General features: G+C 44.9%; 1 long non-coding RNA gene across 1 annotated transcript; it reads left to right on the forward strand.

Annotated features, from left to right (window-relative positions):
- The first annotated feature begins 5,543 nt into the window (after positions 1 to 5,543).
- Positions 5,544 to 7,757, forward strand: LOC138379515 (uncharacterized). The gene is made up of 3 exons (XR_011232230.1): positions 5,544 to 5,599; positions 6,299 to 6,387; positions 7,596 to 7,757. It is a non-coding gene; the product is annotated as an uncharacterized lncRNA (long non-coding RNA).
- The last annotated feature ends 12,689 nt before the right edge of the window (positions 7,758 to 20,446 follow it).

A 20,446-nucleotide genomic window follows, 5' to 3' on the forward strand; every position in this document is an offset into this window, starting at 1 on the left:
TAGTCTGTCGCATTGCATTCAGTAGGCACTCAAGACTGCATCCATTCAGTCGTGCTACAAATACTTATCTATCTGCATATATGTACTTTAGTACACCGTTACAGCACTGAACAGACGCTACCGCATTGCCCTGTGGATCTTCCATTCTAGTGGAGAGACAGAACATAAAGTTAAAAATATAGAGCGTTAAGTGGTTATGTGTAAGTAATAAATGCATGGAGAAAAACAAGGAAGGGGAATAAATGAAGTCAGTTTGTTTTAGTAGCCTCTGGTCCTCGACCCCAAAGGCTAACATTTTCTGTGTTTGAGAAATTTTTATTGAATACAGCGTTTAATTACGGAGAATATCAAGATCTGGGATTTCCTGGTTTTAAGGAGCTCCTTATCTAATACATTAGAAGACATCAACATAAAGAAGCCATTGCAATAGGTTGTGACAAGTGTTATGATGGGCAGGTGGAGAATGTTTGCTAAAATGATTAGTCCATAAGAGAGATGACAGTTTGGGTGGGGTGGGCTCGTGTCAGGAGAGTCCTGACAGTTTTCACAAGTGAAACAATAGATAAGTTACTTACTGGAAAGGAAGGTCAGAATATTCTAGGCCGAAAGAGGTTAAATCTGTCATTTTGAGAAGACCTTCAAGTAGAGCTTAGGGTTCATGTAGAAATTTAGAGGACAATGAGGTTGGAGAGTGAAATGACATGATCCAGGTCTCATGTGCTATGCTAAGGATTTCATAAGTTTCCAGAAAGTTTTCAAGAGTTTTAAGCAAGAGGGACATAATCAGTTTCATTTTTAATCTATCCTCTCAGCTGCCAGTGTTGGGTGAAAGGGTGAATGAATGGTTTCACAAGAAACTCCCATGACAGGGCAAGAGGCACTGAAACCCCATTTAAGAGAGCTGAATCCTCAAAGCTGGATTTTCCATCTTTCTCTTATAAGTGATATATTATTACTATCTTTTAAAATAATCTTCAACAGGGCATGGTGGCCTATGCTCATAATCCTAGCACTTTGGGGACTAAGGTGGGAGGATCCCTTGAGGACAGGAGTTCAAGACCAGCCTGGGCAACATATGGATACACCACTGCTCCACCCCCTACAAACAATACAAACATGGTGACACAGGCCTATAGTCCTGTCTACTTGGAATGCCGAGCCAGGAGATCACTTGAGACCAGGAGTTTGAGGTTGCAGTGAGCTATGATTGTACCCCTGCACTCTAGTGCCAGCAGCAGGGCAAGACGCCATCTCAAAATAAAATAAAGTCTTCTTGAGAAGATGAAATCTTAAATTATCCTTCCTATAACATAATTTTTATGACCAATTATGCTAAAATGCAGTATTATATTTTTACAGAAGAAGAACTTGGAGAAACTGCCCAAGTTTACTGGAAAACTAACAATAATGCCATTTACCAAGTTGATGGAAGTAATGCCTTCAATTTTGATAAGATATAAGAGCATCAAAAATTAGCTTGCTATTCTTTTGCTATTAAGAGTACAGAAGGCTTATCACTAATACTAGATTTATTACTAAAGATCAGACTAAGGCTTTTGTAAACTGCTTCATTGAAAATGAAAAATTGTTTAGCCATCATGTATGATACGTGAGATAATAAATTAATATTTAAAGCACAGTTATATAATTTGTATGCAGACAAATTCCAGACCCCATGTGCAACCACTGTGGTCTACTGCCTTGTAAAAACACATAGGATCATTAACTTGTAGTATATTTTTTGTCTTTGAGGACCAAAACATTTTACCTCAAGGAGAGGTTTTTTTTCAAAGGACCAAAAAGTTGAAGAAAATACTGTCTTAAATATTTTATCATCCTAGATTCACAATTTTATTTCTTTGAGTAATTACTAGTTCAGAATGAAAACACATTTGATTTGTTTGGTTTAACTTCAAATGTGTTGTTGTTTTGCATATCATGTCTTTCATAGTAATGAAACTACTAAAAATGTGTGTGAAGAAATAGCAGCACCAATCATCGATTCTGCCATACAAGGCTACAATGGTTTGTATTCGCTCAGTGTTGCAGAAACATTTTAGTCTTGGGTGTCTGTGCAACATGTATTGATAGTTCTAGCCACTGCAGATTCATTTTAAATCTTTGTGTGAGTGCATTTTGTTTGTTCAGGGACTATATTTGCCTATGGGCAGACTGCTTCAGGAAAAACGTATACTATTATGGGTTCAGAAGGTTACTTAGGACTTATGCCCAGGGCAATTCATGACATTTTCCAAAAAATTAAGAAGGTAAATAACTTAGCTGAATTTCTAGTATATACTGGTAAAAGTAGCAACAATCTTAGTGTTTTTCTTGCGTAATAATAAAAGGAAGTAAATTTATAGTTATCTGTTGATTATCCATGGGGAAAGAAGAGAGGCATAACATAGATTTACTTTTATCCCAACAAACTTACTTTTTAAAGCTTAAAGTTCTTTTATTCTTTCCCTTTAATCCTGCAACAGTAATACTTTCAACAAAAAGTAGTCATTAAGGAACAGGCATATGTACAAGCCGCCATGATAGGTATACAGAAGGCAATCAAGAACTGTGGGTTGACTGACTGATGAGTAGGAAATAGCCCAATGGATGGCTTAGGGAAGAATGTTCCAGGAGGAGACCTGTATGTACAAAAGCTTGGAGTTGTGAAGCAGCATGATATGTATTCTTTGGACTCAAGATTTTCTGGTGGCAGGGGCATTTTAAACCACATTGAGGGATTTAAATGTGACATTATGCTAGGGACAAAGAAAAGCCATATATGTGACATCAGAATTGCAATTTAGAAAGATGTAGCTGCTGTGCTGATCACATTGGCTGGGCCTCCACAAGGATTGTGGCTCCGGAAAAGGAACAAATTGGATAAAGTGGAGAGCTATTTGAGAGGCAGACTCAACAGGACTTTGTGATTGGAATTTAGGGGCAGGGAAAGGGAGATGTCCAGAATGACATGCAAGTATTGTTTGCCTTCCTGGATAGCAGGTGGCAGTATTCATTGAGTGAAGGGACACTGAATGAAGAGCAATGGAGATACTGAACATTTTATTTGGTACTTCTTCAGTTTGAGATGGCGGGCAGTCGAAATGCAAATACATGAAGATAAGGTAGAAGAGCTAAGATACAGTTAGTCGATTTGGGCATTAACTACTACAGATCTAAATTAAAGTCATGAGAATGAATGAGCTTGTTTGGTGAACATGTTGAGAATGAAAATAACAGAAGACCAAGGGCAAAATCTCAAGAAATAACTTTTCAGATGAAGGCAAAAAAAGAATCCATAAAGGAACCCAGGTTTAGCTCTAGAATTAAGAATGAAATGAGGTGAATACGGTAACTAAGGAAAGAGAATATTTCAGGCAGCTAGTGGTCAGTGGTGTCATAGTCTGCCAAGAAGTTAAATAAGGTAAAGATAGACAAAAATTCTTTACATTTAGAAACAAGGAGCTCATATGCAAATGTAATTTGAGTTATGTGGTAGGGCTGAGAGCCAACTTAAAGGGTGAGATGGCCCACAGACATGGGGTCTCAAATATATTCGAAGGAATTGGCCTTAGATAGGAGGAGAAAGACCTCTTGAATTGTAACAAACATAGAGGAAAGGATAGGCCTCCGTGCAGGCAGTACTTCTATAAATGTAAGCGTACACTTTCTTTGTGGAATAAGTTTAAGTTTTCTGCGGATGTGGCAGGTGATGGTAGAGTCACAAGTTTGCAGAGATACTAAGGGTTTGAAATAGTGTAGCCTTTGTAGGTAATGGAAAAGAAAGCTGACAGGGGGGAGAGGAGCCCTGCCATGTAGCATTAAGGACCTGATTAACGTTGGCAGCCAGTCTTCTGGCTTTATGGCTCTGGCAGTGCTCAGGAAGCTGATAAAGGTTCAGAACGCAGTGTATTCACCTGGGTATACATTGTGTGGTATAGGTGTGAGGCACAGAAAATGGGGCAAATAATTTGAGGATATTGACTTCAAATGTCAAACATAATTAAAATAATGATATGGAATCTAAGATGATGAGATGAGAAGCAAGAGGGAGCTGGCCAGAAGAAAGTCGTATAACAAGGGAGTAGGGTCCCTGGTAAGCTAAATAGCTTTAATTGGATTAACCTAATAAATGAGTTGGGAAGGATGGCAACTGGAGTAAGTGCAGAAGGTCTAAGATTTAGGTTTATGAGTTTCAGACAAGGTCCAGGGGTGGCACTGGGAGCAAATGAGGTTGAGCTAAAGGTTATGGGAGTCAAGGACATTTATATGACTGGGCTTTTGCAGAATGGGCTGTGGAAAATGCTGTTCATTTCAAGCAGAAGGGAAGTGTGTGGAGAGGCTTGAGAGAGCACGTAGTATGTTCTGGAGACAACAGATAATCTGGAGAGGCAATGTGTTAGGGTAGGCTCTGAACTTGTAGGCATGAGCTCAGCCACCAACTGGCTGTACAACCTTAAACAACTTCTCCAAACTTGCTGGGCACCCAGTTCATATATTAAAAGGATCTAGTAAGAGAACATAAGCCATAGGGTTGTTGAGAGGATCACATAAGATGAGATGGTACGTGTACCTAGTAAAGGCGCAAGAGAACAGTGGAGACTGTGAAACCTGGAAAAACACACATACTTAAGAGTCAGGCAGAGGAACAGAAACCAGCAAAGCGGAGTGAGTAGTAAGGATACCCAACTGGGTAGGATCAGAAGCCGGAAACAGAGGGGTCCCTGAAGGGATGAGGAGCCAGTGGATAAATGATGAGAGAGAACAAAGTAGGAAAAAAACAAAATGGTAGCTAGAGCGAAGTCTTATTTATTTTTAAAGAAAAACTCAACCAGAGAGGCTTGAGCATTTGTGAAGCAGAGAGGAGGGAGTCGGTGGAGATGACAGATGGACACATAACTGAATGAGCAAGTCTCAAAAGAGAAAGGAAGCAATGAGGTCAGGGGCACTGGTGGAGGCATTTGCTTTACCAAGGAAACTGGAAGGGAGTTGGCATTGGGAAGTACCCTGTGAAAGATTTATTTGCTGAGGGAAGTTCAGATGGGCTACCTGTGATATTACCTGCGATCTGTTCCTTCTCTGTTAGGGCTGGTACCCACAGGGGGTCGCTACGATGATGGCAGCAGCAGCTGTCCCTCCTGTCTAATGACAGATTGTTTCAATGGTTGTAAGTCAACAACTTCCTTTCAAATAAGTCCCAAAGAAGCTTGTAAGTAACACTTCAAATAAGAAGTGAAATTTAAACAGTAGTTTGATCATATTATTATACTATGGGGTTAAACACTAATTTGAAAAGTTTGAGTATATTTTCTGATCTTGGGATGTCCTTAGACTAGTAAGATATCAAACTAGGCTCAATAAAAATTCTACCAAGTGAGTGGCTTTCAAAAATAGAAACTAGTTACCTTGTTTGAAAACAGACCTCTGTGACATAATTTTGATTTTTTTCTTTAGGCTAAAAGAAAACGAAGAGTTACTTGGTGCCTTGACAAAATTAACAAAATGAAGGACTCAAACTATGCAGGTGGATTTCAAATGCCAACAACTATAACAACAAAAACACATAAGCCTGCTATAACTCTATTAGGAGAAATTGATGAATGTGAGTTCTTTTTCAAGTGAATCTACTTGTAATTATAAAATTATAAAAGCCTCCTTATAAAGAGAAGCTAGTTATAACTTAGTTAATGTGATAAACATGATTTTTAAATAAAGTGTGTGTATTCTGTATGTGATTACAATGGAGATTATTTATGATAAAAATAAGTAATTTTAAGAAAATAAACATTTATGAAGTTCTTTATTAATTCCAAATCTCTTAAGAATGATGCACTATAGGGGAAACACACAAGAGAAAGGTGTTTTTGTTTCTTTGTTCTAATCATTATCCAATTAAATTACTAATGATATAACATCTACCTTAAACATTGCTAATCTTGAAAGGATAGCATTTACATAGGAATCTGTTTCAAAATTATGTCTCCAACATTATAATCTACTTTGGGGAGCATTTTAAAATCTCCTTACAGGGACCAAATTTCAAATTCAGAATTTGTCCTTTTTACCTATATTTCATTAAGGATCTTATATTTTATCACTCATTCATACCAGTTATCTTAAGTCACACAATAAATGAAAGACCACATCTCTTAATGTATTTTTGGCATTCATACTCTAAGCATATATTAGCTAATTTGAGCTTATTATTTATTACCTCTGATTGAATTTTTTTTAGAGATCTTTGACTTAGGATTTTCAATAAATATGTTTATGGATAAATTTCTTTTTCCCCTAATTACAGCTCTCTGTTCAGAGTCTGACTTTTGCAGTAACACTCTTGATACATTAACTGAAATAGAGTGGAATCCAGCAACAAAGCTGCTAAATCAGGTAATTCAATGATTTGATACAACATAATCTTTATCCTCTTTTTAAAATTCTTTTCTGATTGGATTTTGTTGTTGTAGCACATTACTAGCTCTGACTTAATTTCAGTAACAATTGTGGCACTGAAGAAGGCTTCGCTCACTCTTTATATTTATACTTGATACCTATGAGGCATCTAGAGGAAGGCTAAAAATTTCATAAGGCAAGTGTGTACTAATAGGTAAAACTTTGCTTCTAGCTCTTCACTAGCAGACCTTGGTATCTATGATGTCTGTGAAGTTTCTGTTTTGCCTTAGGAAATACCATGAAGATAAAAAGATTGATTTTAAAAGTGTCAAAATTCTCAGGCAGATAGAATGTACAGCTCGATACATTAGGGAGGGGTCATTTTTCCAGATAATACTGATAAAGATATGTAGTCTCATCAAAACTTTAAGAAAGAAGGAATACTGTGGTAAATAATAAAATAAGTTTAGATTCCATGTTTACTGTCTAGATTGTTCATGTTCAAAGACACATAGTTATATAATGTATTTATTATAGGAAATTTCATTTTTATTTTGGAATGCAAGTGCAGTGCTTCTTATTATCATTAGTTAATGCCCATAAAGTACACAGACAAAGTGCTTTTGTGTTCCTGAGACATACTCTAAAGGTTTATTGTTTTTTCAAAAATCCCTGGTGTAGGCTTTTTTTTAACTTGTAGTATAACTCTCATCATAGTAGAGAAAGTAGAGATAGGCCTCTTTGAGTATGGTAAAACATAGCCATACTCAAACCCATACTATTAGTTTTAAAAATCAATAAATAATATCTGTTTCCCTTCCTGAATTCAGAGCCATCTGAAACATAAAATAGGATTTGGGAAATTAAATTATCAGCTTTATTGCTGAAGAACTTGAGGATTTGTAGCCAAATAAACTTTCCAATGTGCACCCTACCTTCCCAGTTGAACTGTGCCTGTCAGACACAGGCAACATGATTTATTTCTATGATTTGTTTTTTATTCTACTCCTTTCAAAATAATCTATTCTAAATGAGCCACTTTACCAAAATGTAGACCATTAGAAAGTTGTTAAAGAAAAGAATGGCTTAAACCACCAAATGAATCAAAGTTAAATTAATTACTTAATCCAAATTTTAGTTAAGGAAACAAAGCATATATGACATGAATTCCCTCTGATTGGAAAATCTGGTTTTGTTTATTATAGAAAAATGTAGAAAGTGAGTTGAACTCACTTCGTGCTAACTATGATAACCTGGTAATAGACTATGAACAACTAAGAACAGAAAAAGAAGAAATGGAATTGAAATTAAAAGACAAGAATGATTTAGATGAATCTGAGGCTCTGGAAAGCAAAACTAAAAAAGATCAAGAGGTAAGAGAGATAGAAAATATGAAACTACTCTAAAGTATACTTTTGAAAGAAGTCTGATTATCTTTTCTGATAATGTAAACATTTATTAAATTTTATTTTTAAATTCACAGACAACATTATGTTTTAATTGTGTACAGCATGATGTTTTGAGGTATTGTGATATGGCTAATCTAGCTAAATAACAAATCCATTGCCTCACATAGATATCATTTTTGTGGCGATAGCACATAACGTCTACTTTTTACAAGTTTTAAGAATATAATATATTGTCATTAACTATAGTCATCTACTGTACAATAGATCTCTTGAAATTTATTCTTCCTATCTCACTGTATTTATGTATTATCTGACCAAGATTTCCCTCTCCCCCTTCCTCGTAACCACCGTTTACTTTCTCTTACGAGAGATCAACTTTTGCATGTTCTGCATTTGTGTGACATCATGTAGTATATTTCTTTCTCTGACTGGCTTGTTTCACTTAACATAATATTCTTCAGGTTGATTCACATTGTTGCAAATGGCAGGATTTCATTCTTTCATATAATTCAATGGTAGTGCGTTGTGTCTATATACCAAACTTTCTTTATCCATCCTTCAGTTGATGGACACTTAGGTTGGTTCCATATCTTGCCTATTGTGGATAGTGCTGCAATAAACATGAGAGTGCAGAGCTCACTCTGACATACTGATACGATTTCCTTTGTGTGTATACCCAGTACTGGGGTTGCTGGATCATACGGTAATTCTATTTTCAATTTTTCGAGGAACCCTCCTTCTATTATCCCTGCAATCCCACCAATTTTATAAAAGAGTTCTGTTTTCTCCACATACTTGCCAAAATGTTCTCTTTTATCTTTTTGATAATAGTCATTCTAACTAAGTTGAGGTAATACTTCATTGTGGTTTGGATGAGCGATGTTGAGCCTTTTTTCATGTACCTGTTGGCCATTTGTATGTCTTCTTTGGAGAAACATCTCTTCACGACTTATACCCATCTGTTAATAAGGTTATTTGGTTTTTTGCTATTGAGTGTTTTGAGTTCCTTGTATATTTTGGATATTAATAGTTGATCAGATGTCTAATGTGCAAACATTTTTCTCCCATTCTGTAGATTGTCTCTTCACTCTGTTAATTGTTTTCTTTGCTGTGCAGAAGCTTTTTAGTTCAATGTAATCCCATTTGTCTATTTTTGCTTTTGTTACTTGTGATTTTGAAGACTTATCCAAAAAATTCTTGCCAAATATCCTGTCTCGTTAGTGGTCCAGTTAGATTTTTTATTTCTTTGTAATTCGGTCTTGGTAGGTTACAGAAATGTATCCATTTCTTCTAGATTTTCCAATTTGTTGGCATATACTTATTCATAATAGTCTCTCATCATCCTTGGTATTTCTGTGGCTTCAGTTGTAATGTCTCCGTTTTCATCCCTATAGCTAAGCCCTTTGAGAAATGAAGCTGTTTCCAGGTTTAAACCTGGGAGTGCAATTGCCAGATCTCTCACCTGTGTGTTGTTAGGCACTCTCAAAACAACCTCCTAGGTCTGGGGCTCCACAACCTCCTGCCTGAATCCAAAGTCTCCCACAAAGTATTTTGTCTGTAATGGGTGCAGAATTCTCGTGGGGGGATATAAACAGGTAACCTCCTGTTCCACCATCTTCCTGATATCGCTCAGAAGTATTCTCTGAAAGATATTTATTTCTAAGATTGAGATATTCAGTATCTAACCATTTTTCAGATGTACACACAGTTTAGAGAATGTATTCAACTCATTTATGTTGTTTTAAAAATAGTTGAGTCATATTTGTTTCCCTTGTGCTTACACAAGACAAGAAAGAATTAAAAGCATCTATGGGAGCGTTTGGTGTATCTGCCTCTTGGCAGATTTATATTGAGGAAATAGTTTCCTTATAGTTCCTATATTATCAATATTTAATTTATCAAGCATGCCATAAATGTGCCTAGAGCATAGCCATTTCCTGCTGAGACCAATATGAATTTAAATATCTAGCTGACTGTTTTATATGTGGATGTTGCATATTAATGGATTCCTTTTTCTTAGAAAGAAAGTATATTCCTAAATAGTTAAAACATTGGAATAACTGGAGAAGCTGATTTTGCATATTTTATTTTTCTTTCTCCATGTAAGAATGTTATTGTGAAAATTAATATACCTAATACTAAATAGTTTTAATGGAGCTTTTAGAAATAAAGCATATGACTCATTTTCTAAGTATGTAATATTAATATTAAGCTACATGTTAAGAGACCCTAATCCAGAAACTGTCAGACTATAGAATCACAAATTATCCAAAAGATTTAAGGGACTTCTTAGTGCAATGTGTCCTTAACCTAGAGTCCACAGACACTATGAAATCATTTTATAAAATTTTTAAATACATATTCATTTTTCTAAAACACGAAATCATGCCTGTTATCAGACTTACAAAGTTATCCATGAACCAACCCCCCACAATATCTGAGCCAGTGCTTTGATATAGTTAAAATATGAGTTAATTTGCAGCTACTTTTTAGATTTCTGTATATGGCTAGTCCTAAAGGACAGTCTCCCTTTTCCCTCAGTATCATTGCTTACTTTCCCACCCTTGTTTTCTTTTTAAGGGAAAAAGGAATTCTGTGCCAAAGCTATTACTTCCATTCTTCCTATAAATTAAAGTTAGTCCTACATTTCACAGGTATGGTATTCAGAGAGGTAAGAGTCTATAAGTTCTCCACAGGGTTACATTTAACTTGTTTTAAAATGTACTTGTTAATAAAGTGAAAAATGTCATGAAAAGAACGTTGGATTTCAATCCATAAAATTGGGTTTTATTGAGGGAGGTGGTCTAGTGTCATGGTTAAGAGCATGGTTTCTAGAGCAAAGCTGCCAGGATTAAAGCCCTAGTTTTGCCACGTTTCCCCTGTCCCCTCCCTCCTTTCCCAACTTGGAGTCCATGGTCTACCATTTTGATTTTTCTCTGGCAACAGCCCCAGCTCTTGTCCCTTTTCATCTTCACCTGGTGGAACCTCACTGTGGCTGAAGCTGAATGTCCACTGTCTCCACCTGCAGCAGGGAAGAGTCAGTAGCTGGGACTCTCCCACGGCCAGGCTGCTTGGCTGCACCTTAACCTCAAACACAACTTGGCACTGCCTGGAAACTTCCCTTCTCCTGGTGTGGACACTGACAGAGCTGGAGGTGGGGGGAGGGGCCGGGGAGGGGAGGAAGAAAGGATGCAGAAGTTAGACATTTCTGGCTGGAGCCATAGGGTTGCAGTGGTGCCATTTACTGGAAAGATGGGGAGAAATAGGTTTGGAAGAGAAACCAAGGCTTCTGGAGTTGGTTCCAACAGTTTTATCTCTCACATAGACCTTAAGCCAATGTGGATCTTCCCAACTCCACTGCCTCCAGAGTGGCCCGGTGATGGTGTGGAGACGTCAGCCAGGACACGCTGGTTCACCTCTGTAGAACTTTTCAGTGGACTCAAATCTTACTGTAGGGACCAGGCGCAGTGGCGCATGTCTGTAATCCTAGGACTGTGGGAGGCCGAGGAGGGAGGATCACTTGAGCTCAGGAGTTCAAGACCAGCCTGAACAAGAGTAAGATCCCATCTCTACTAAAAATAGAAAAATTAACCAGGCCTGGTGGTGCACACCTGTAGTCCCAGCTACTTGGGAGGCTGAGGCAGGAGGATCATTTGAGCCTAGGAGTTTGAGGTTGCTGTGAGCTAGGCTGACGCCACGGCATTCTAGCCTGGGTGACGGAGTGAGACTCTGTCTCAAAAAAAAAAAAAACCTCTCACAGTAGGATGAATCCAAATGTCGACAAGCCTTTCCTAATCTGGCTGCTGGCTTTCTCTTCCATCTCATCCCTTTCTCTCCCCACTTCACCCCATCGAATATTCTAGTTCTCCGGTGACACTCAGGTACTGTCCCTCCGATGCCCAGGTACTGTCCCATGCTGCCGGGCCCTTTGCATTTGCTGCGAGCTCGGCCTGGCGCGTTCCTCCCATGGCTGGAGGTTTCTCCAATGGCACCTTCTTAGAGAGCCCCCCGACTGACCAGAGTGATGGGCCCAGTCTCTCCCTACAATATCACCCGTTTGTTAGGTTTTACACAGAGTTTATCACACTTGCAGACTGCCTTGCTGGTTTGTTTACGAGTTCGTTCTTCCCCACTCCATGAGGGCCTTGCTGGCCTTGCCTGCTTTGCATTCCTGGCACCTGGCACGTGCTCAGCACTTGATACACATTTACTAAGTGTTTGAGTACGGGAATGGACGGATGGATGGACAGATGGACGATTCCTTTCTGTAGGGCTGCTGTGAGCATGAGGTGTGATACTGGGTGGCAAATCACTCTGGAAATTGGCCTGTGCTGCACATGGTAGGTGTTTTGCCCCAACGCCATACCTTGCACACAGTAGGGGTTCAGTAAGTGCTGATGAATGAACTCGCATCACATGAGGCAGGATGTAGGGTGTGAAGGAAGTGTAGACAAAGTGCCAGGGCTGTGGGGTCTCATAATAGGCAGGGGTGAGGGAGGCTGAGGGCCTCTCCAGTCTCATCCCTCCGGCCTCTGCCTGTCCACGCCAACTGCAGCCCATCTGCCCCCCACACCCTGCTGCTTCCCACCTCCAGGCCTTTGTTCACCAAGTGCCACCCTTCTGGAATACTGTCAGAAGGGCCACTGCCCACGCAGCCCTCACAACGTAGCTATTACCTGATTTCCCACAGATGCCAACTGAACACCACCTGCTCTGCGCCCATCACTGTACCAGCCACTCAGAATCAGAGACAGCCAAGGACAAGGTGGAGGTCCCTGCCCTCGTGGAGCTTACAGTCTAGTGGGACAGAGCAAGCAGTCCAGCAATCAAAACATTAACCTTGGCAGAGCATGGTGGCTCACACCTGTAATCTTAGCACTCTGGGAGGCCGAGGTGGGAGGATCACTCGAGGTCAGGAGTTCGAGACCAGCCTGAACAAGAATGAGACCCTGTCTCTACTAAAAATAGAAAGAAATTATCTGGATAGCTAAAAATATATATAGAAAAAAATTAGCCAGGCATGGTGGCACATGCCTGTAGTCCCAGCTACTCGGGAGGCTGAGGCAGGAGGATCGCTTGAGCCCAGGAGTTTGAGGTTGCTGTGAGCTAGGCTGACACCACAGCACTCTAGCCTGGACAACAGAACAAGAGTCTGTCTCAAAAAAAAAAAAAAAAAAAAATGGCTAAGATGGTAAACTTTATGTTATGTATATTTTACCACAATGAAAAAAAATGTAAAGGTACAAAAGTAAATCTCACTCTGGGGAGGCTGAAGCAGGAGGATCGCTCAAGCTCAGGAGTTCGAGACCAGCCTGAGCAAGAGTGAGCTAGAAAAAATTAGTTGGATGTGGTGGTGTGCGACTATAATCCCAGCTAAGGAGTCTACAGAAAGAAAGAATAAAAAAGAAACCTGATATCACATGTCACATATAGAAGGTAACTGTAAAGTAAATAAAATAAAAATATTAATAAGACCATGTTATCGTTCCATCTATTAATCACTAATTGTCTTTCTTTTTGTTGTGTTGTTTTTTCTGCTAGTTGCCTTTCTGGCTGGCCGGCGGCTGTGGCTGGAGTCCTGATTCCCGCAAGAAGGAGAAATTAACGAGGGGAAAAAAGATGTTTCTTTCTCCTCAGTGTAATCAGAGTTAGAAAGAACCAACTTTCTCATCTTGCAATTCTGTGTTAATGGTCACCCCAGGGTGCCCTGGTGCATGGTGTAGGTCCTTGAACCTCCCAGAATCATGTCATGTGCCACTCACTTCGTGACTCCTACATTTCAGGAAACACAACTGGGACATGGATGCAATGAAGGCTTTAAGTCAGAGTTGACGTAACACGACTAACATTTTAGACAAATCATTCAGGCGGCAATGTGGTCAGCAGCAAAGGCACAGGCCGGAAACCCAGCTGCCCTGAGGAGAGGAGGTCCAGGTGGGACGTGTGGAGGGTCCAGCCTAGGAGGGACTGGAGTGAGGTGAGGGTGGGAAAGCTCAGAGGTGCAATCCGGGCAACGTAGTGACTGGCTGATGTGGGGAAAGGAGCCATCTAGGGGGACTCCAGGATTTGTAAATTTGGGGACAAGGAGGAGAGAGGTGGCAAAGACAGGAGAAGGCAGTTGTGGGGGGTGTGTTGTGTTTCAAGTGTCCGTAGGACCTCAGAGGGAGAGTCATTCATTCATTTATTCATTCATTCATTTCACAAATATTTTCTGAGTCCGGGCAGGTGCTGGGGGTGCATTGGTCCATCAGACAGACAAGATTCCTGCTGCGATGGAGCTGAATATTTGCGGGAAAGACAGACACTGGGAAGGGCAGAAAGAGACAAGCAAAGAAGAAGCAGTGGGAGGTATGCGTGGGGCTCAGGGCTCTGGGCTGCGTGGGGGATTTGGGGTCCGGCAGCACAAGTGGGGAAAGTAAAGCTGTCTGGGTGGGTGAGCCTGCTGGGGAGGGGGCGGAGTGACCTGAGCAGGGGGGAGGGCAGCCCACCAGCGTTCCTGGGCTGCAGGGGAAGGAATGCCCACATAGAAAACCGCCACGGAACAATCAGTGGGGGAGGGGAGCTTCAAAGACAGGACAATTGACAGGTTCATTCATTTATTCAATCAACCTTCACTTGGCCCCTTCTGTGTGCCAGGCTCCGGGCAACAAGAGACGAATGAGAAGTCTCACAGGTGTATGGACCAAAAATTATTAGGCAAGGCCTCATGAGGGAGATTCTCTTAAGAAGCACAGGTAACTTACACGCGGAGGGGACACAGAGGATGAGGATGCGCATTGTTTTAACCCACACACAGCCAGCGCCCAGCCAGCGCCCTTCATGAATGCGGATCCGCACAGCCCAGAGCGTTCAGGGGAAGGGGCGGTGGGTGGGGGGGCGTCGGGGAAGGCGTCCTGCAGGGAGGCGGGTGGGAGGGTGTAGAGCACACGCCAGGGGCTGGGGAGAGAAGTGGGCAGTCGTTAGGGATGGGAAGGGCGGGCAGAGGTGCCCCGGCGCAGCCCGGTGGCCTGAGCTCAGAGCCACCCTCTGAGGGGCAGTCCCGGCCTGCTGAGGACCGCCCTGTGCCTGACCCCAGCCCACCACTTCCTGGTCCGGGCCTCCCCTTGCTGCCTCCTCCTTGAGTACACATCTGCGTCATCCCGCAGTCTCGGACGCTCAGGGCCGGACTGAAACCTGAGCGCTGGGGTGCAGAGACCGACAGGACTTCAGGGTTCTCTCGGCCGATGTGCACAGTGGCCCAAAGCTCCCTCTAACCTGCCCTGGTGTCCCGCTTCGGAATCACCCCTTGGGCAAAAGGCCTCTGGCGCCCCCTCCTGGCAGCTCTGCTTCCAGACTCTCAAACGCTGCTCTGCCGCAGACCCCACCCGCGTGGCCTGAACTCATCCAGGCGGTGCCAGCCGGGTGGGATGCGTGTCCGCCTCGCGCTGTTTACCTGAACACCGGCAGCCTCCTAACTGGGCCCCTTCCTCCGTCCTTCAGCCACTGCTGGGAGAATCTCTGTGGAACGCTACCGAGCAATACAAGTAAGGAACGATCGATCTCCACAGCAACTGGAGTGGGTCTTAGGGCCCTACGCTGACTGCAAAAAGCCAATCTCAAACATACCGCGTGATTCCACCTATTAACATTCTCAAAATGAAACATTTATAGTGATGGAGAACGACAGGGTTACCAGGTATGAGGGAAGGAGAAGGAGGATGTGACTATAAGGGGAAACGTCAGGAATTTCTTCTCCAGAATGGAACATTCTGCATCTTGCTTGTGGTGGTGGTTATATGAATCCACACATGTGATAAAATGTCACGGAATTATACACAAAGACAAGCAAAAATGGGTGCATGCAGGCGGCGGTGACGTCAAGCAAGGTCTGTAGTCTGATCAACAGTGCGGGTCACTTTCCTGATTGTGATAATGTGCTGTGGTTATGTAAGATGCCACCACCAGGAAAGCCAGGTGCTGGGCACACCAGACCTCACTGTACTATTTACATAACTTCTTGTGAGTCAATAATTCTTTCAAAATAAAAAGTTCATAAAAAGAAGAACGCATCCCTGGCCATATTGTCCACCTGGTTGTCACCAGTGGTGCCTGCTGGGCTCTAAAGAATGACGTCCGTTCTCCCAGCCGGACATGCGGGACTTTCCTGGCCTGCCACTTCTCCCTGAAAGGAAATCTCTCACCTCCCTTAGCTCACCAAGCCGCGCCCCGGGGCTGGCCAGCAAAGTAGAACGTCCGCTCTTGGAGGGCACGGGAGGCTGGACCTCCCTCTCCCCCCAGTCCCACCTGGCAGGACCTCTCAAGTTAATCCCAAGGGGTCCCCTCCTGTCCTGGCCTGCGGGGGGCACTCTTCTCTCTCTGCTGCTCTAGTCCTAAACAGACAAAGTACCCTTCCCCATGGCGCTGCCGGGCTGAAGTCTTGGAAAAGGACTGCTCTAGAGCTCTGGAAACAAAAGGGTCCCAGGACCAATGTGCTGTCCTGCCCTCGAGGCAATCTGGCTGCACCCCAGGGGAACCTCTGTGACCCTTCTGCATCTGGCTCCTTCTGGCCCTGCCACAGAGACTGTCTCACCCCGGGACCCAGGACTATCCTTGGCTCTGAGGAATGAAGGCCAGCGAGACTGCGCAAGTGTCCCTGCACCAGGTTCTGGGCCGTGCATGTTGCACGTCTCATTTTATAACGGTAAGAAGTTTCTGAGGTAGGCGTGAATGTCCTAACTTTACCGCTGAGCACGCTGAGGTGAGCAGCTTGCCCACGATCATGCAGTAGGAAATAGCAGAGCCGGGCTTCTCGCTCGGGCTGTCTTCCTTTTCATGTATTGGCTTGAACACCTGCTGCATGCCAGGCACTGTGCTGGGCGCTGGGCGTAGGATGGTGAGCAACAACAGAGTCCCCGGCCCTCCTGGGCTTATAGGATTGTGGGAGGAGGGACACACAACAATAATCATGATGTATAAATGTGAAATGACAAACTGAAATAACAGAAGTGTATGGGTCTCTGATGGTGTGTAACAGAGAAAGCTGACCTGGCTGGGCACTCCGCAGAGCCGCCTGAGGAATGGTTACCTGGGCACAATGCTAAAAGATGACTAAGCAAAGGGAAAGAGAACTGCAATGTGGGCACAGCACGTGCAAAGATCCTGGGGTGCAGGTGGGGGAGCATGAAACATTTGAGAAACCCATGGGAGGCCAGTGTAGCTGCAGTGCAGAAACTAAGAAAGCGGGTAAGGCATGAGGCCCAGCGAGTGTTCCCTGAATGTTTGCTCTGAACAGACTGTGTTCTCACAACCTTGCAGATGTCATCTCGTCATCTGCCCAGCCCCCCTGAGGCCGGTGCTGCTGTTGCATCCCTATTCTCCAGATGAGGAAACAGGACACAAAGGATGAGTCAATTACCCAGAATCCTCTAGCATGGCGGAGCTCAGATTTGAATCCGGGTGGCCTGACTCCAGAGCCCATGCTCCCAGCCACTGAGCCACACTGCATCAGAAGAGGAGGCAGAGGGGTGTGCAGGCCATGCTAAAGCTTGGGGTCTTTTCCTTGGGCAGGTGGGATGGTTTCTAAGCAGGGTGATGATATGATCAGGTGTGTCTGTTTAAATGAGGCTGGGGGGAGTGGTGGCCACGAGGATGTGGGAGGGGGAGGGCTGGGAGCAGCCGCAGGGTCCAGGTGGGAGATCTTAGCCCCTGAGGCCGAGCAGGGGCCCTGGCTGGAGAGGAGGAGTGTGGCAGAGGGGGGAACGACAGGACTGGGACACAGATCAGGTAGGGAGGCGGGCAGAGAGGGGGAGATGGAGGGAGCAGGCCACATTCCCAGGTTCCTGGCTTGCCTGGCTGGGGGGGGTGGAGCCTGTTCCTGGGACAGGTAAAACCCTGGAGGACAGGTGTGGGGAGGAGCAAGAATCCAGTCTCAGACTGAGGACTGTCCCAGAGCAGACATCATCAGGTCGTCAAGGGGACACTGGGGTTGAGAGCTTTGAGGGGCAGTCATGCCTGCTCACTAGTCACTGATGCGGCATGTGTGGATGGTGACATCCAGGGAGAGAGGCCAGGGAGAGGAGGGCTGGCCCCACGGGCTCTGCCCTTACTGGCCACGCAGCAGAGAACAGGCTGCTTGGCCAGAGGTAGGAGGAAGATGAGGCCGTGGCATCATGCAAGCTGAGAGGAAGGCAGTGTTTCCAAGGCAGGAGCAGCCAGCAGAGGACAGGATGTCCCCAAGAGGACGATGATTGTGAAGACCCAAAAGTACCCAACAAACATGATGTGGCATCGCAGTGGTCTGTTGGTGCATCGGGGTTGGGGAGTGAACAGGAGCAGCGCGTGGGGACAGTGAGTGTGGAGGACTCTTTCAAGAAGTTTGGCAGGGAGGAAGAGGAGGAGGAGGAGGAGGAAAGCAGGCAGTTGCAGGGATGTGGGGTTGAGGGAGGATTTTTGAGAGAGAGACTTGAACACGATCCCATGGTTAGGGGAAGGGACCTGTTGGAAGTCAGAACGGATGCCACGGGCACCACGCAGAATCCCAGGACCGAACCTGAGCTGCCCCAGCTACAGGGGGGCCGGAGGCTGACGGCTCTCCTCCGAGCCTCTCTCCAGGACGCGCCCTGGGCTGAACAGAGCCATGTGGCCCCAATCTGTGCCCTCCCTGCCCCAGCTCTGGAAGGCAGTGGCCTGACTCCTGGCCACAATGTGGTGTGATGCTGAGGCTGTGCCTGCTCCAGAGCTTCCTGGTGGGGTGGCTGAGGCCTTCCATGGACCTGTGTCACAGCTCAACTGTCCCTAGGCTCCATCCTGCCTCCCCCAGCACAGGTGTCGGTCCTGAGAGCATGCCCAGTGAGCTCCCTGCTCGCTGGTCTCCGTCTCCCGGGCCCTCAACCCCAGACAGCAGTTCAGTGAGCAAGAGAGAGGAGCGGTCAGTGATCGTGGGTATTTCCCGAAAGACGGAGATCAGCTGTGCCCTAGAGAAACGTCTGCTCTGAGCTTCCAGGGAGAGGAGGCCAGGGAGGGTGGGGTGGGGGAGGTCTGATCTGGATGCTGGGACAGGTGTTTCCATTTTCCTGCGAGGTGGAGGCAGGCCCTCTGTTGAGAGGGTGGGAAGGTCGGGAGGGCCAGGGGTTTGAGGAGAATGAAGACCCGAGACAGCCGTTGCAGAAAGTGAGAACAGAAACCCTCGTGCCCTGCTGGCAGGTGTAATTCGTGCCGCTGCAAACAATCTGATGGTTCCTCAACAGGTTAAATCAGAGTTACCTTTCATCCAGCAATTCCACTCCTAGGTATGCACCTGAAAAAACTGAAACATGAGTCATCTGCTGAATATTTGTGTCCCCCCCATTTATATGTTGAAGCCCTAAGCCCCAATGTGGTGGTATTTGGAGGTGAGGCCTTTGGAAGGTAGTTAGGTTTAGATGAGGCTGTAAAAATGAGACTAGTGTCCTTGTAGGAAAAGGAAGAGACCGGAGCGCAAGCTCTGTCTGCCACGTGAGGACACAGCCAGAAGGCGGCCGTCTGCAAACCAGGAAGAGTGTCCTCATCAGAACCAGACCATGCTGGCACCTTGATCTCGAACTTCCAGCCTCCAAAACTGTGAGAAACAAATCTCTGTTGTTTAAGCCACTAGTCTATGGTATTTTGCTATGGCAGGCCGAGCTAAGACAATATGCCCACGTAAAAACTTGTACACAGGTGTTCATAGCAACGTTATTCATAATAGCCAAATAGTGGCAACGACTCAAATGTCCATGATTTGATGAATGGATAAACACAGCGTGGCATGTCCATAGGATGGGGTGCGATCTGGCAACAAAACGAGTGAGGCAGCAGCACTGGCGGCGCAGTGGGTGAGGCTTGGGAACATTCTGCTGGCCACAGCCTAGCGGGAGAGGCAGACACGGAAGCGCAGTTGCGTCCAGCGAGCTGAGCGTGACGAGGGAGCTGCACACATGGGGGAGCTGAGGCTTCAAGGCGGAGGAGAAATGAGACAGGGGAAAGTGGGAGAGGCGGGGGGACCGTCGACTCAAAGGCACTGAGGCAAGAAGCAGCCTGCAGTGTGCTGGGAGTGACAGGCACGGGCACAGCTGGCATGCGGAGATTGGGGACGTGGCCTGGTCAGACGGTTGCTGGGTGGAGGATGGAACGGGGTGAGAAGCCCTTTCAGAGGCTGCTGTCCTCACCCAGATGAGAGAGAACAGGGGAGGGTGGAAGAGGCAGATCTGGAACATGTTTAGAAGGTAGAAGATGGGGACTTGGGGACTGCAGGTGCCATGCTCAGAAGTAGGGAAAAGAGCTGGTTTGGAGTTTCATTGCAGGCGGGTTGCACTTGGGGTTTCTGGCAGCCATCCACGTGGCGGTGTCCTGCAAGCAGGTGGACCTTGCACATGGGACTCGGGAGAGAGAGGTTTGCATTGGTGATAGAGATTTGGGTGACACATGCAGGCATGGTGGCTGAGTGCCCACAGTGGAAGGCATGAGGGCCCTCAGGGAGGGCACAACCTGGGGCCCATCACCATTTACAGGGCGGGCAGAAGAGGGGGAGCTGAGGAAGGGAGGGGTGGAGTGATGGGGAGGACCCGGGTTGCCTGGGGCAAAGGCGCGGAGTGTCTCAGGGAGGACAGCAGGCTGTTCATGTGTCCACCGCACTTAGCAATCAGGCGGGC

This window comes from Eulemur rufifrons, unplaced genomic scaffold (assembly GCF_041146395.1).
Source record: "Eulemur rufifrons isolate Redbay unplaced genomic scaffold, OSU_ERuf_1 scaffold_44, whole genome shotgun sequence".
In the NCBI taxonomy this organism is placed as follows: domain Eukaryota; kingdom Metazoa; phylum Chordata; class Mammalia; order Primates; family Lemuridae; genus Eulemur; species Eulemur rufifrons.